The 12,572-nt window shown below is 33.4% G+C and overlaps 1 pseudogene; it reads left to right on the top strand.

Annotated features, from left to right (window-relative positions):
* Window positions 1–444: 444 nt before the first annotated feature.
* LOC106761745 lies at window positions 445–1,741 on the top strand (annotated as a pseudogene).
* Window positions 1,742–12,572: the final 10,831 nt, after the last annotated feature.

Raw genomic sequence — 12,572 nt, 5'->3', positions numbered from 1 at the left:
ATTCGATTTATAAATCTATTGTTTTAAATAAATGCCATGACTACGCGTATCTTTGTTTTTTTTAAAATAAAAAGTTGCTTTAACAAAGAAAAAAAATGCTTATATTATCGCAAAAAAAGACAAAAAGTAATAAAAAAAGGGTAAAATTTCCAATACCAACAGTAGCTTTGAATAAAAAAAAAACGTATTGAGATGTCATAATAAAACTCATTTTAGCTCACAAGCATTAGAAGCATCACACTCATTCTCTTGTCTTATCTGTACTAGTTTTCCTTTTCTTCCATGACTGAAAAGAAGCTTTAGGGTTCCTTCTAATTTGTCCCCAAAATTCTTTGGGTCAGAAAATTTTCACCTTCGTTGTCCAACCTCAAAATCCCTTCCCATTTCCAGCTCTCCACCAAAAGCTTTCTCGTAAATAGAGTTTAGAGAGACTCTTCTTCAACCATGTCGAAAACGAAGTCAAGTAAAAAAGACTTGAACTCCTACACCATCAAAGGTACCAACAAGATCGTAAGAGGTAATTGCTACAATTTTTTTCTCTTTTTGGGTAACTAGTTGTTTAAATTGCAACAAGATTGTTACTTTTGTAATGGGGACAATGAGAGAATGGTTTGAATTCATGTGGGTGATACGATGATGAGTGAAAAATGATCCTTTTGTAGTTGGGGACCATGTGACGATGCGCCCTCCTGATACGAACAAGCCACCATACGTGGCTCGTGTTGAGAAAATTGAACCTTGTCGTAAGAACGATGTGAAGGTGCATGTTAGGTGGTACTATAGGCCTGAAGATTCCATTGGGGGACGTAGGAGATTCCATGGGGTGAAAGAGCTATTTTTGTCTGACCATTATGATGTTCAAAGTGCTCATGCCATTGAAGGGAAGTGCGTTGTGCACTCTTTCAAGAACTATACCAAGCTTCAGGATGTAGCTGCTGAGGATTATTATTATAGGTTTGAATACAAGGCTGCTACTGGAACTTTCACACCTGATCGTGTAGTTGTGTGAGTGCACCTTTTGTTTTCAATAAAATCAAGCTTTTGTCTGTGTTTTAAGTGTTTGAAATTCTGGTTTTTATTTTGCTGATTTGATTGAGCTTTTGAAGGTACTGCAAGTGCGAGATGCCTTATAACCCAGATGTACTTATGGTGCAGTGTGAGGAATGCAAGAATTGGTAACATTAGTCTGTTTTGATTTCTTGAATTACTTTTATTACATTTATGAGTGAATTAATTTGAGGGACTTTAATTTTTTATTTAGACCTGCTTTTTTTTTTATAAATTAATTTAGATATTTTATCTTAGATCCTAAAGGTTATTCGCCCTAAACAAAAGGAAGATTGAGAAACACCACGAAGTAATAGAACAATGTTTTCTTAAGTTCGATATATAGTTTTAAAGAACTTGACAGGATTGTTGTTTTTCAAACTTTTCATTTGCTGATGAACAAGGTTTGCATGTTGCTCTTGATAAGGTCTTTTGCTTCTTAAATCCAAGAAAAAGGGTTGAGAAACATGTCTCTAGTAATTTTTCAACAAAATTACAAATTATGTTTGGTGTCTTTTAACATTGTATCAACCTATTTGATTGATGCAATGTTTGATTTCTTTTGCTTCGATTTTGTAGTGTTATAATATTTTTTTTATATCTACTTGTGATCTTATGAATTTCATGAAAGAAATATTTTTCAACTTTGGTAGTATTTTAGGTACCATCCTGCTTGTGTGGACATGACTACTGAAGATGCACAAAAGTTGGAGCAATATGTTTGCATACAATGTTCATTTGTTGATGAAATGAAGAAATCTCAAGCTATAGTTGCTCTATCACCAAAAACTGATGGCGAGGTGATGCTACTTATTTCTAATCTTCAATTATTTAATAAAGATACTTAAGTTCCTTTTAAGTTTCTTTATTTATGCAAGAGAAAGAACCCTAGAACATTCAACCAATTTTTGTATAGTAGAAAGTGGAAATAAATTTTTCTTTCGTTGAATTTTTTGCCTATGGTTATTCAAGCATTATTTTTACATGATTTTGCTTCAAAATGTGATTAGTTAAAAGAATGTTGTCAGATGATTAAAAATTAAATAATTAATATTTCACATAACTTAATTGTATTTGAATATTTTATTAGCTGAAATTATTGATTGAGGTATAAATTTTATTTATTCTTTACCTTGAAATTTATTATTCTTGTACTTAAGCATATTCACTTTGTTTTGGTGTTTCTTTGACTAAGTTAGTATGTCTACTTTATTTTTATTTTCATCTTTTACATTTCTTGCATGCTCGTCCTCAACAGTTCGGATATATATATATAAATTGTGACCAAATTATTGTTTTTTATTTATTGCATTGACTCTATGAGTGAACTAAATTCCTTCATTTTGGAAGTGTGGAGAGAGAAATTTTATGTTATTATTATTTTTTTCTTATATCATGCTAAATCAGTAAAGCAAAATTAATGAACCACGATATATAAATCTACCTTTTTCTTTTTCCATACAATGCTAAGTAATAAGAAAATATGACATTTTAACGATGTTTAATTAGTTAAGAATAAATTTTTTAGTATCATAGCATTGAGACCCTTTTGAAATAAAAAATGTAAGCTCAAATTTACATTATAAATTTTAATGTTTTTTATACTTTTATAAAACAAATACCATGTATATAAAATCTTATTATATCTTTTTTTCTTTTGTCTATGTATAATAAAAGTATATTACAGTCACCTGATGTCTTTCTTTTCTAGTTAAAATCATTCATTTTGACGTGCCAAATTCTTTGACCACATTGATGCATTTTGTTGCATATAGCACCATTAATTTTGTTTGCAAAATATTGTATGATAATTTTCATATTCAAGTTGAGAAATAGTAATGGAATCCATATGAGGAATATGTTTTAATATGGTTGTTTGAAAACATGGTGATATTTACTTAAAAGAAAAAATCATTATGAATTATCTAAAATTATGCTTTGTATATGATGATTATGCCATAAATTTAAAAAATTTATACTGTGAGTGGATAACTTATATTCAACCTAGATTTATATTTCACATTTATTCTTTCTATAATGATGTTATGTTATAAATATGCAGATTATTGAGCCCAAGCGACAAAGAATATAATCAGTACGCTGAATTAACTCATCCATGGAAATTAATTTCATTGGTTATATGGTTGCTATTGTGTATGTTTGCATATTGTACAAGTTCTAAGAGGCTAAAAACATTTCATATATGTCTTTTTTGATTTAGACATTAGCAATCTTTAATGTTTTAGATAAAGGCAACTCATGAATAGTGGAGTAAAAAGAAATTATCAATTCTCTAAAATTTGGATCTCTACTTTCTTACTCAAACTATTGTGCATTGTGTTATTATAATCAATATTTTTTATATTAATGTTTAAAAGTATTCAATTAGTCAATTATTAGTTGAACTAATGAGTCACTAGTTACATCACATGGGTTTATATATAATTAAAATAATTAAATTGTATATATGTGTTGTGACATTATAACTCTGATCTTCAAATATGAGGACAAACTCATTGATGAGGTTCTAAACAAGATGGTATAAGTAATGGTGATTGTGACATCCTTAATGTTGACAATCAGGATTTTTTTGTGGTGCTTTATGAGAAGAGGGCCACATAGGTAATGAGCTTAGAAAAAAGATAGATTCTATTATATTGTCTAGTTCAACTAAGATTTCACATTTTTTTCACGGAATATTCAAACACTAATTTTTATTTTATTTTTTTAATATTCACGGAACATTCAACCAGTATTTAAAGTCATTTGAGCATCCATAAGACTATTAGTATATCAAATGACGTATGGAAATGTTTTTGGTGTATTACATAGTCATACTTCAAAGTATCATTAACTTTACTAACTCGTGATGACACAAATTACAATAGTTTTAGAATTAGATAGGAGATTTGGTAAAATTGTTAACTCGTTAAATGGTTTAATTAATGTTAAACAAATATCAAAGTATTTGGATATGTTTTCCCACCATATGGCTTAATACAATTTGAACAAACATGATGAAACATGCATTGTATTAATATTAAATTTAAAATGACCAATTGCATTAGAGAAAAAAAAATTAATATTATGTTATTTTAATTAAGTGTTAAAAATAATTAAGTGTAAAAGCATGATTATGTTTACTCTAATAAAGATAATGATTAATCTCAATAATAGATTACCCAATACTTATCTTAATCAAGATTTGTTGTTTTGGTAAATAATATTCAATTATTAGGAGTGGTTGTTGTTTAAAGAATATTATTTAAGTTAAAAATAGTTTGTTAAAAGAATATTTGCTTTAATTAGAAGTAATTTGTGAAAAAGAGTAGTTGCAATTGGTTGAGCCAATAATGACGTGAGAAATAATACTTAGCTGGAGTGTTTTGGTGAAAAATATTTAAAGGGTTAACTAAGAGTCATTATGAGTCCAAACAATACTTAAAGAGTTAACCAATACATATCCAAATAATACTCAAGCGATAAGTTGGAATAGACTACGAGTCAAGACAATAGTCAAGAGACTAGCTAGAAATGATTACAAACTCAGACAATATTCATGAACTTAGTTAGACACACATGAGGCCAAACAATAATCAAATTACTTGCAACATTAGTATGATTTGTGAAACTTGATCAATTATTTGAGAACTATATGTAGTTTGATTAGTCACATGAACTAGTATACAAACTTAATGTGCATTCCCTCTTTCTCATAATCTTATAAAGAGGGTCATTATGAGAATGCGTATAACTAAAGTGATTTTAACAAAATAAATTAATTAAGCCATAACATTTTGTCAACTATAATATATATGGATGGCAAAAAAGGATAAGCCTAAAAGGCCAACACGTCATCTTGCTAAAAAAAAAGTAGGCTAAGAATGTATTTTCAACTTAGAAGTCAGGACCAACTCGGCCCGCTAAGCCTAGCAAGTTAGCCCTGTAAGTTAGTCGGGCCAGCCTGATAGTCCATTCAAGGTCTAAAACAACTCGACCAAGATTTGAAGCAGTCTGAATGACAATCTTTTTAGCTTGAAATGTGTCTGACAATCCATCATCAACGCGTTCTGATGTAAAAAATAAAATATGTTTTCACGTGATATTTGATTTTCGATAGCAAACAAAAGGCGGACCAACCCAACAAGAGATCGAGCCAGATTGTAAAGTTCAATCCATTTTCATTGGGTGTTGCTCCCTCCACCACCCCTTGCTCCCTCCACCTCCCCATTCCTATTTTACCCCTCCCTCCACCTCTCCATCCTTGTTTTATCTTTGAGTAAAATTTTATTTTTAGGGTTATATTTTTTAACTTCTACCCACTTCAATCCCCTACATGAATGCATGCAGTGACACACAAGTTCTTCTTCCTCTTTAACATTCCATTTTGTCCTCTCATTGTTTCATTGTGCTCTTCTTCCTTTTTAATGTTTGAATTCTTCCTCTCATTCTTTCATTGTAGTGTAAGAGGGTGGTGGAGTTTCATTAGGTGATGTGCTTAATGAGAGGTTGCAGGTGGTGGTGGAAGGAATTGATCCAGCAGTGCCAAAGGTTAGTCTTGGTGGTATGGTGGTCCTTGAAGGTGCAATAGTGAAAGGGGTGAAGATGTACTGCAGAGCTTTATCATCGGGCATCCTGCTTTTCTATGTTATATAGACTTGTATGTTAGTATTGAAAATGGTGACATTATACATAATGTGACTATTCCACGAGGTACGTAATAAACCTTAAAATAACATGTAAACTTTAAACGGATGTGAGCATCTGTCAGCAGATTTCAACATCTATTTAAAGCAAAACGGATATCAACATCTGATTAAGGTAAAACGAATATCGACATCCATTTAAGATAAAACGGATGTCAACTTCGTGGAAGAACATCTTCTCTCGGCTCCACTGCTTATTTGATTACTCAGAACAAGACCAAACAATATTGGACAAATGGCTCTTGGAATGGACGCATTTTTAGTTTGGTTCCAAAATGAGGTTGAATTATATCTTCAATTTCTCCTTTGTGTCGAAGGAGAACGAAAGCTATTTGACCTACTCCTTGTATAACTCTTCCATTATATCTCGGTTATCGATAGATGTCAAGCAATTCACGTGGTTGGAGAATGCTCAGCAGTTTGGGAGTTGCAGTGAGATGTGAATGATGAGGCCTTGTAATTTGCTTGGAGGGTTTCGAGCCAAAGTCACAGTCCGATTGGAACCTGGAGGATTACTGAGGAGGTTGCCAAAGGAAAAAAAAGCTGCAATGCGAGAATTCCAATGCCTCCAAGAGGGATAAGGACGGGTTCCTAGCAATCCCCAACGTGGTATTACCTAAAGATGCACAATCTGTGGGATTAGGGAATGCAGGAGAATGTGAATCAATTTGCTAGAGCATCTGCTCCTGCGCATCTTATGCATATGACAGTAACTGGTGTTCAATTTGGGTCGGCAACCTTCTGAATGTGCAACAATATTGTCTTCAGATGATAGTAGCGGAGAATCTTTGTATCTCAAACTTGCAGCATCTGAGTTTCATGATGATAAAAGCAGCAAGGGGAGGATTATCGGTGTGGTTGTTGGCATTGGGGTTCTCGTGGCTATCAAGAAAAGTTGCGGAGGGTTCGTTGGTGGCATACTGATATTTGCATTGACAAAGTTATTGACCTTACCTTAGCTCTTCTAATTTGTACTTTACAGTGATATACCATTTAAAATTTAGTAAAAAATAGGAACAATTAATATAATTTTTCATTAATTAGTTTAATGAAAATACTATGTGGAAATTGATTTTGTCTTGGCGCAGAATCGTAATGGTACTTTTTTTTTTTTTTTTTTTTAACTTTATCTAACTTTGTCTAATATTCCATCTTTTCTTAGAATTTATCTAAAATTAAAAGAGGGTTATTAATAATAAAATTCAAATAATTATAAAGAACATTAAAAAATATAGTTCCAATAAATAACATATACAATTAGTTAACATCTTAACACTGTTTTTTTCTCTCGTATTCAAAACTAAGTGAGTGATTATGCTCTTAAATAAATATTCATGCAAAAAATAGACAATTAGTGGCAGAGATCAAAAGCATACCAGAATACTACTAGTAAAGCATATGAGAAAAGTGAAAAATAGCTAGTTCTCTTGAATTTGATGGAGAAAGAATTTTGATGGAGAAAACCATTAAATAGAAACAAAGCCACGGTTAAAAACAGTTAAGTGTACTAAAAATATAACATTTCAGTTTTTCTAAACTGAACTACTAGAAAATATGATTAGTTTTTAGTATAAGAAGGATTTGAAGATAAATTTTATTATTGTTTATTTGAGTAGATTTAGAGGTGGGTAAGAGTGAATTTGGAAATAAAATTGATAAAAAGCGGTGTAAAATTTAATTAGGTGACTGATAAAAAAGATTATTTAATTAGTAGAAATTAAATATTACCAAAATACCCTTAATAGTAAAAGTATTATATAAATTATTATTATTAGAAAAAAAAATATGAAAATTATAAAATACAAACACTAGTGGAAAAACACTGTTTAACGTCGGTTATTTTGGGTTTTTTACGTCACTTACGGAACTGACGTCTATTCAAAGTGACGTTAACTTTACATCAGTATGGTAATAACAGACGTCTATATAGACGTCGGCTATGTACAAATCCGACATCTACATAGACATCAGGCGTATCCACAATAGACGTTAACATAGACGTCAGTGGTCAACAAAAGTGACGTCTGTGCGCGCTGGATTGTTTTGTCCACTATTACTTATTGGACGTCAGTGTGTCCATTGACCGACGTCTGTAGACGTCAGTTTTGCATTAACCGACGTCTACTGGGGTTTTTTTTTTAATAAAAATTTTATTTTTCGAATATAACCACACCTGAAATTCAGAAAAATTTCCCAGAACAATTGTTTATAATAAAGAATTGTTTGTTTGAGTTATAAATAGATATAATTCAATCAAAGATCAAAAAAATGAAATTATAAACTTAAACTAAACCTAAGTAATTGAAAACAACAAAAATAAGTCTTGCTCCAGTTCCACTTTTGGAGAAGATAAGTTGCCCACTCATGCCTTAGTTGCTTTATCGTGTCTTCGGGTAAAGCAGATATATTGTTTAAGCGCTGCACAATTAAGAAATATTGATTATGGTTTGATATATGTTCAAAAGAATTAATTGATTTTTGATGTTTTGAAAGTAAGACTGACTATTACCTCATTCTAGCTATGTGTAATGTCAGCTCGAATGATGGTCTTAATCCAAGACATCACATAGTACCCACATTCTCATGAATCTAGCCGTCTGTTACACTAAAATGACAAACTAAATATAGTCAAGAATTAAGATCATTGAATAACATAGTAAATGAATTAAAACTATAAATGCACCAAACCTTGGGATACAAGACTTGATTTAGCTGACCTCGAGATTTACCCATTACTCTATTTACATTAAAACAGAAAGTAATATGAATATAAGTATGAAATCATAAAAAATTAAGGCGAACATGAATTTAAAAGTCATTTTTTAGCGAAACACTTACCCTTGAAGCATGGTTTTCAAGTCATTTTTCATCTTCCTTTGCAGCGAACAGAAGAAGACAATTGTACTTTATTTAGGAATGAGGACCAGTAACTACCAGTGAGCCGTGTTTGGAACATGATAAATAGTTAGTAAACTAATTAAGGAAACATTTAATTACCTTTTACATAAAACAACACATACCCATCAATGTATGGCACAAGGTATATGTCTCTGTTTGACTCAAACATCCATGTTTGCAAATAATCTTGTTTGATTTGAGTTGTGTTACCACAACGTTGAATGGTCTGAGGTTCAACAAATTTGTAAACAGAAGACCGACCTTGGTCTACAATGACTGTGTCCATGTACCTATAACAACAAAGTTAACTTGTTACAAAGTAGGCATCTAAATTAAACTATTATGGTTGACAAAATTAACTGTCTTAATGCACCAGAGTTGGAGAATGGAAATATTCAACTCCTTGACACCCTGGATGATCTCCGATACATCATTGAATGTGATATATACTGGCATATGGGGGGGGAGACCAAATACTCGTAAATCCCAGTATATTTATATTGATCCTTTGTTGAACTTGGGAATGTTTGACAAGAGCTTTGCTATGGGATTATCTTCCGCTTCAGCCGTGTCATCACCATCATCAGCATCATCATATTCAGGTATTGGTGCCTCATGCATCGGCTGCTTTTGAGGACGTTTGAACTGAACATAAAATTTTCAAAGTTATGAACAAATATTTTTAAATGATAATATAAAATTAGTAATGATAACAATATTATACCTGTTGTGTACCAATGTGTGTGATAACCAATGCCCTAGGCCAGGCTAAAAAATTCCTATCGTCTCCTCACAAATTGAACTTTAGGAGTCGGTACAGGCACCTGAGCCTGTGGATCCCGAACATCGTCAATCATGACATGCACGTGCTCGGGTGATATGGGAACACCATGAATAGTCTGGCCTCCCTCAACTACTCGTCCGACAGCCACAATGTGTGAGGGATCCCCATCAACCAACAAGTCATACTGACCAATGTAGTCAGTAGGTTCAACACCAGAGCAGGATCCTTTGGTGCTGGCAGGAGGTGGTGTGGGAGTTTCAGTGGGCACACCCACGATGGCCTGCGTCATGGATTGCAGCTTCTCTTCAAGCGCTCTTTGTATTTGTTTTTGTTCTTCTAGTTGATTAGTGAAGCGTTGCTCCATTTGACGAATTCTTTGTTCCCACTGAATATCCATCTACCTCAGTGCCTCCTGATTTGTTGATTGAGTTGTTTTTTGTACAGGACCAAAGCACTCACGAAGACCAATGGACCCAGGAACTGCACGTACACGTCCTGGGTGCTCCGGTTTGCCAATGGCCGTCGTTAAAAGTTCCTCCCTACCTTGGGGAGTAAATGTTCCCTGTGTCTGTTGCTCAACCAACTCATCCTGCACATTAAAAAATTTACGTTACTTAAATAGCAAGATATGATAAAAGTACAATAAAGTAAGGTTTAAAATTTCAACTTACAATTCTCTGTGAGATCGCTACGGCTGAGGCAGATGTCATGTTCCCATCAGATTTCGTCCGAGCAGCCTTCCACATCTCGTACCTTATAGGTGGAGGTGCTAGGTCCGGGGACTCAAGCCCCAACTCATCCGCTCGATCCTTCCTAAGTTTGTTCTCCAATTTTGCATAACTACCTCGTGATAACACGTGTGGTGCATCATTTAGCTTTTGTCTTTCTTGGGCGGCTAACCTTATACCCTGTAAAACAAGTTTTACGCATAACTATATAATAATAAAAACTGCTTTGAAGACCTTGTTGGTTAAGATTAATACCTTCCATTCCTCAGTCTCTCTAGATTGACGAAACTGGATCCATTCTTCTTCTGTGAAGGAATAATTCTGAGATGGATTCTCATGTTGTCTTTTTCCAAATACATACACACGTGTCAGCCTTGTCTTGAAATCCCTCCATCTCTTACATGTGCGACAAGATTTTCTGCCTCATGTCCTGGGTATTTGGAATATCATATTTTAGTTGTTTAAAACAAGAAACGTGTCAATGACATAATAAGATCAAAGAAATAATTATATAAAATTGAGTTTTAAGTAACCATACCTGAACATCTTGCCATAAAAGGTTCTTCTTGACCTCTGGGACGTCATCCCAAGTTGCATGAAGGATAGAAACATGGGTTTTGGCTATCTTACCCAGATAACTACTAAAATTATTTGCATTTGGCCCTGATGCCACACCGGTTCTTGGGTCAATCTCAAGATGTTTCCTCTGCCCAAGAACCTGTCCGGATGTCGCTTCTGGCAAACGTGTCACTCCTCGTGTACGTCTGCTCTGTGTTGATGTTGAGTTTGACGTTGACATACCTGAAAAATATATACAAGGTTAGTTATTATGAATTGAAATTGAAATTTTCATGTAAATATAAATTCATAGAAAGTCAAAACAAAAAACAAGACGTTACTTATTAAGATATTGTTTTCTCCCAGATCCCTTCATCATGATCACTACGAATTGCATGTATGTCATCGGCAACGTCATCAATTGAGTCTTCAATGGTCTTGATGTGCTACATGTTGTCTGAAGTACACAAAGAAATTCTTCATCATCAAAACCGTGGTGGTTTTTCCCTTCCAAAACCACTGACCATTTTTCATTCGCTGGATCGCTGACGTAGAATATTTGCCTTGGTTGACTTGCCATAATAAATGGTTCATTAGTGAAATTCATTTTTTTAAGATCTACCAATGTGAAACCAGAGTCATCTATAATCATTCTAGAATTTATATCAACTCATTTACACTTGAATACGGGGACTCTAAACCTTACATAATCCACCTCCCATATTTCTTGTATTACTCCAAAATAACTAATTGATGCAGTGATTGGATTTTTGTCTTTAGAACTAGAGAAGTGCACTGACTCCGCTTTTAGTGTAACCCCACTATTTTGAACTCTACTTTTGTCATCTTCTTCCTTTGTTTGAAAAGAGATATTGTTAATATAGTACCCATCATATTTAATGACTTCTGTGTTCGGCCCCCGAGATAACCTCAATAGAGTTTCAAAAACATTTGGAGTCGCATAAATCTTTTTCTTAAACCATGGTAAGAAGGTTTTGACATGTTCATTAAGCTGTCATTTTTCACTCATTCTTGGGTGTGATGCCTTTATTTCATTAACGTGTTCAGAAATGTAAGGAATAACATCATCAGTGTTGTTTAAGATGTACAAATGAGCTTGATCAACTTCTTTTCTACTCACACGTTGAATCCTCACACCACGACCCCTACCTTCACATTTTCCTTCATGTATGCTCTTCGGTAGACCCAACGATTCACAACTTGACATGTAAGCTGAACAAAATTCAATGGCTTCTTCTGCAATGTATCGCTCTATGATTGAAGCTTCTGGTCTATACTGATTCTTGACATATCCCTTTAAGATTTTCATGTATCTTTCAACAAGATACATCCACCTTAGGTAAACCGGCCCACATATTCGAATTTCTCCGACTAGATGAACGATCAAATGAACCATGATATCAAAAAAGAAGGTGGAAAATACATCTTCAATTCACATAGTAGTCTTATTCCTTCATTTTCCAATTGATCTAAACATCGAGGGTCAACAACTTTCTTGCAAATGGCATTAAAAAAAAGCACAGACGTGTCAGAAAACCCCTAACAGAAGGAGGTAATATGCCTCGAATAACAACTGGTAACAATTGTTGCATCAATATATGACAATCACGAGACTTTAAACCAACTAACTTTAGCTTTTGCATAGAAACAAGGTTACTAATATTAGAAGAATAACCTTGTGGAACATTCACACTTCTTAAAGACTTACAAAAACTTTGTTTTTCTTTTTTAGAAAGTGTATGACAGGTTGGGGGCAAATAGGTGCGTCTACCTATTGTCTGTGGATGTAACTCTGTTCGGATTCCCATGTCAGCCAAATCTTGTCTTGCT

Source organism: Vigna radiata, chromosome 5, assembly GCF_000741045.1.
Source record: "Vigna radiata var. radiata cultivar VC1973A chromosome 5, Vradiata_ver6, whole genome shotgun sequence".
Classification (NCBI taxonomy): Eukaryota; Viridiplantae; Streptophyta; class Magnoliopsida; order Fabales; family Fabaceae; genus Vigna; species Vigna radiata.
This window is presented reverse-complemented; position numbering and strand designations above follow the sequence as displayed.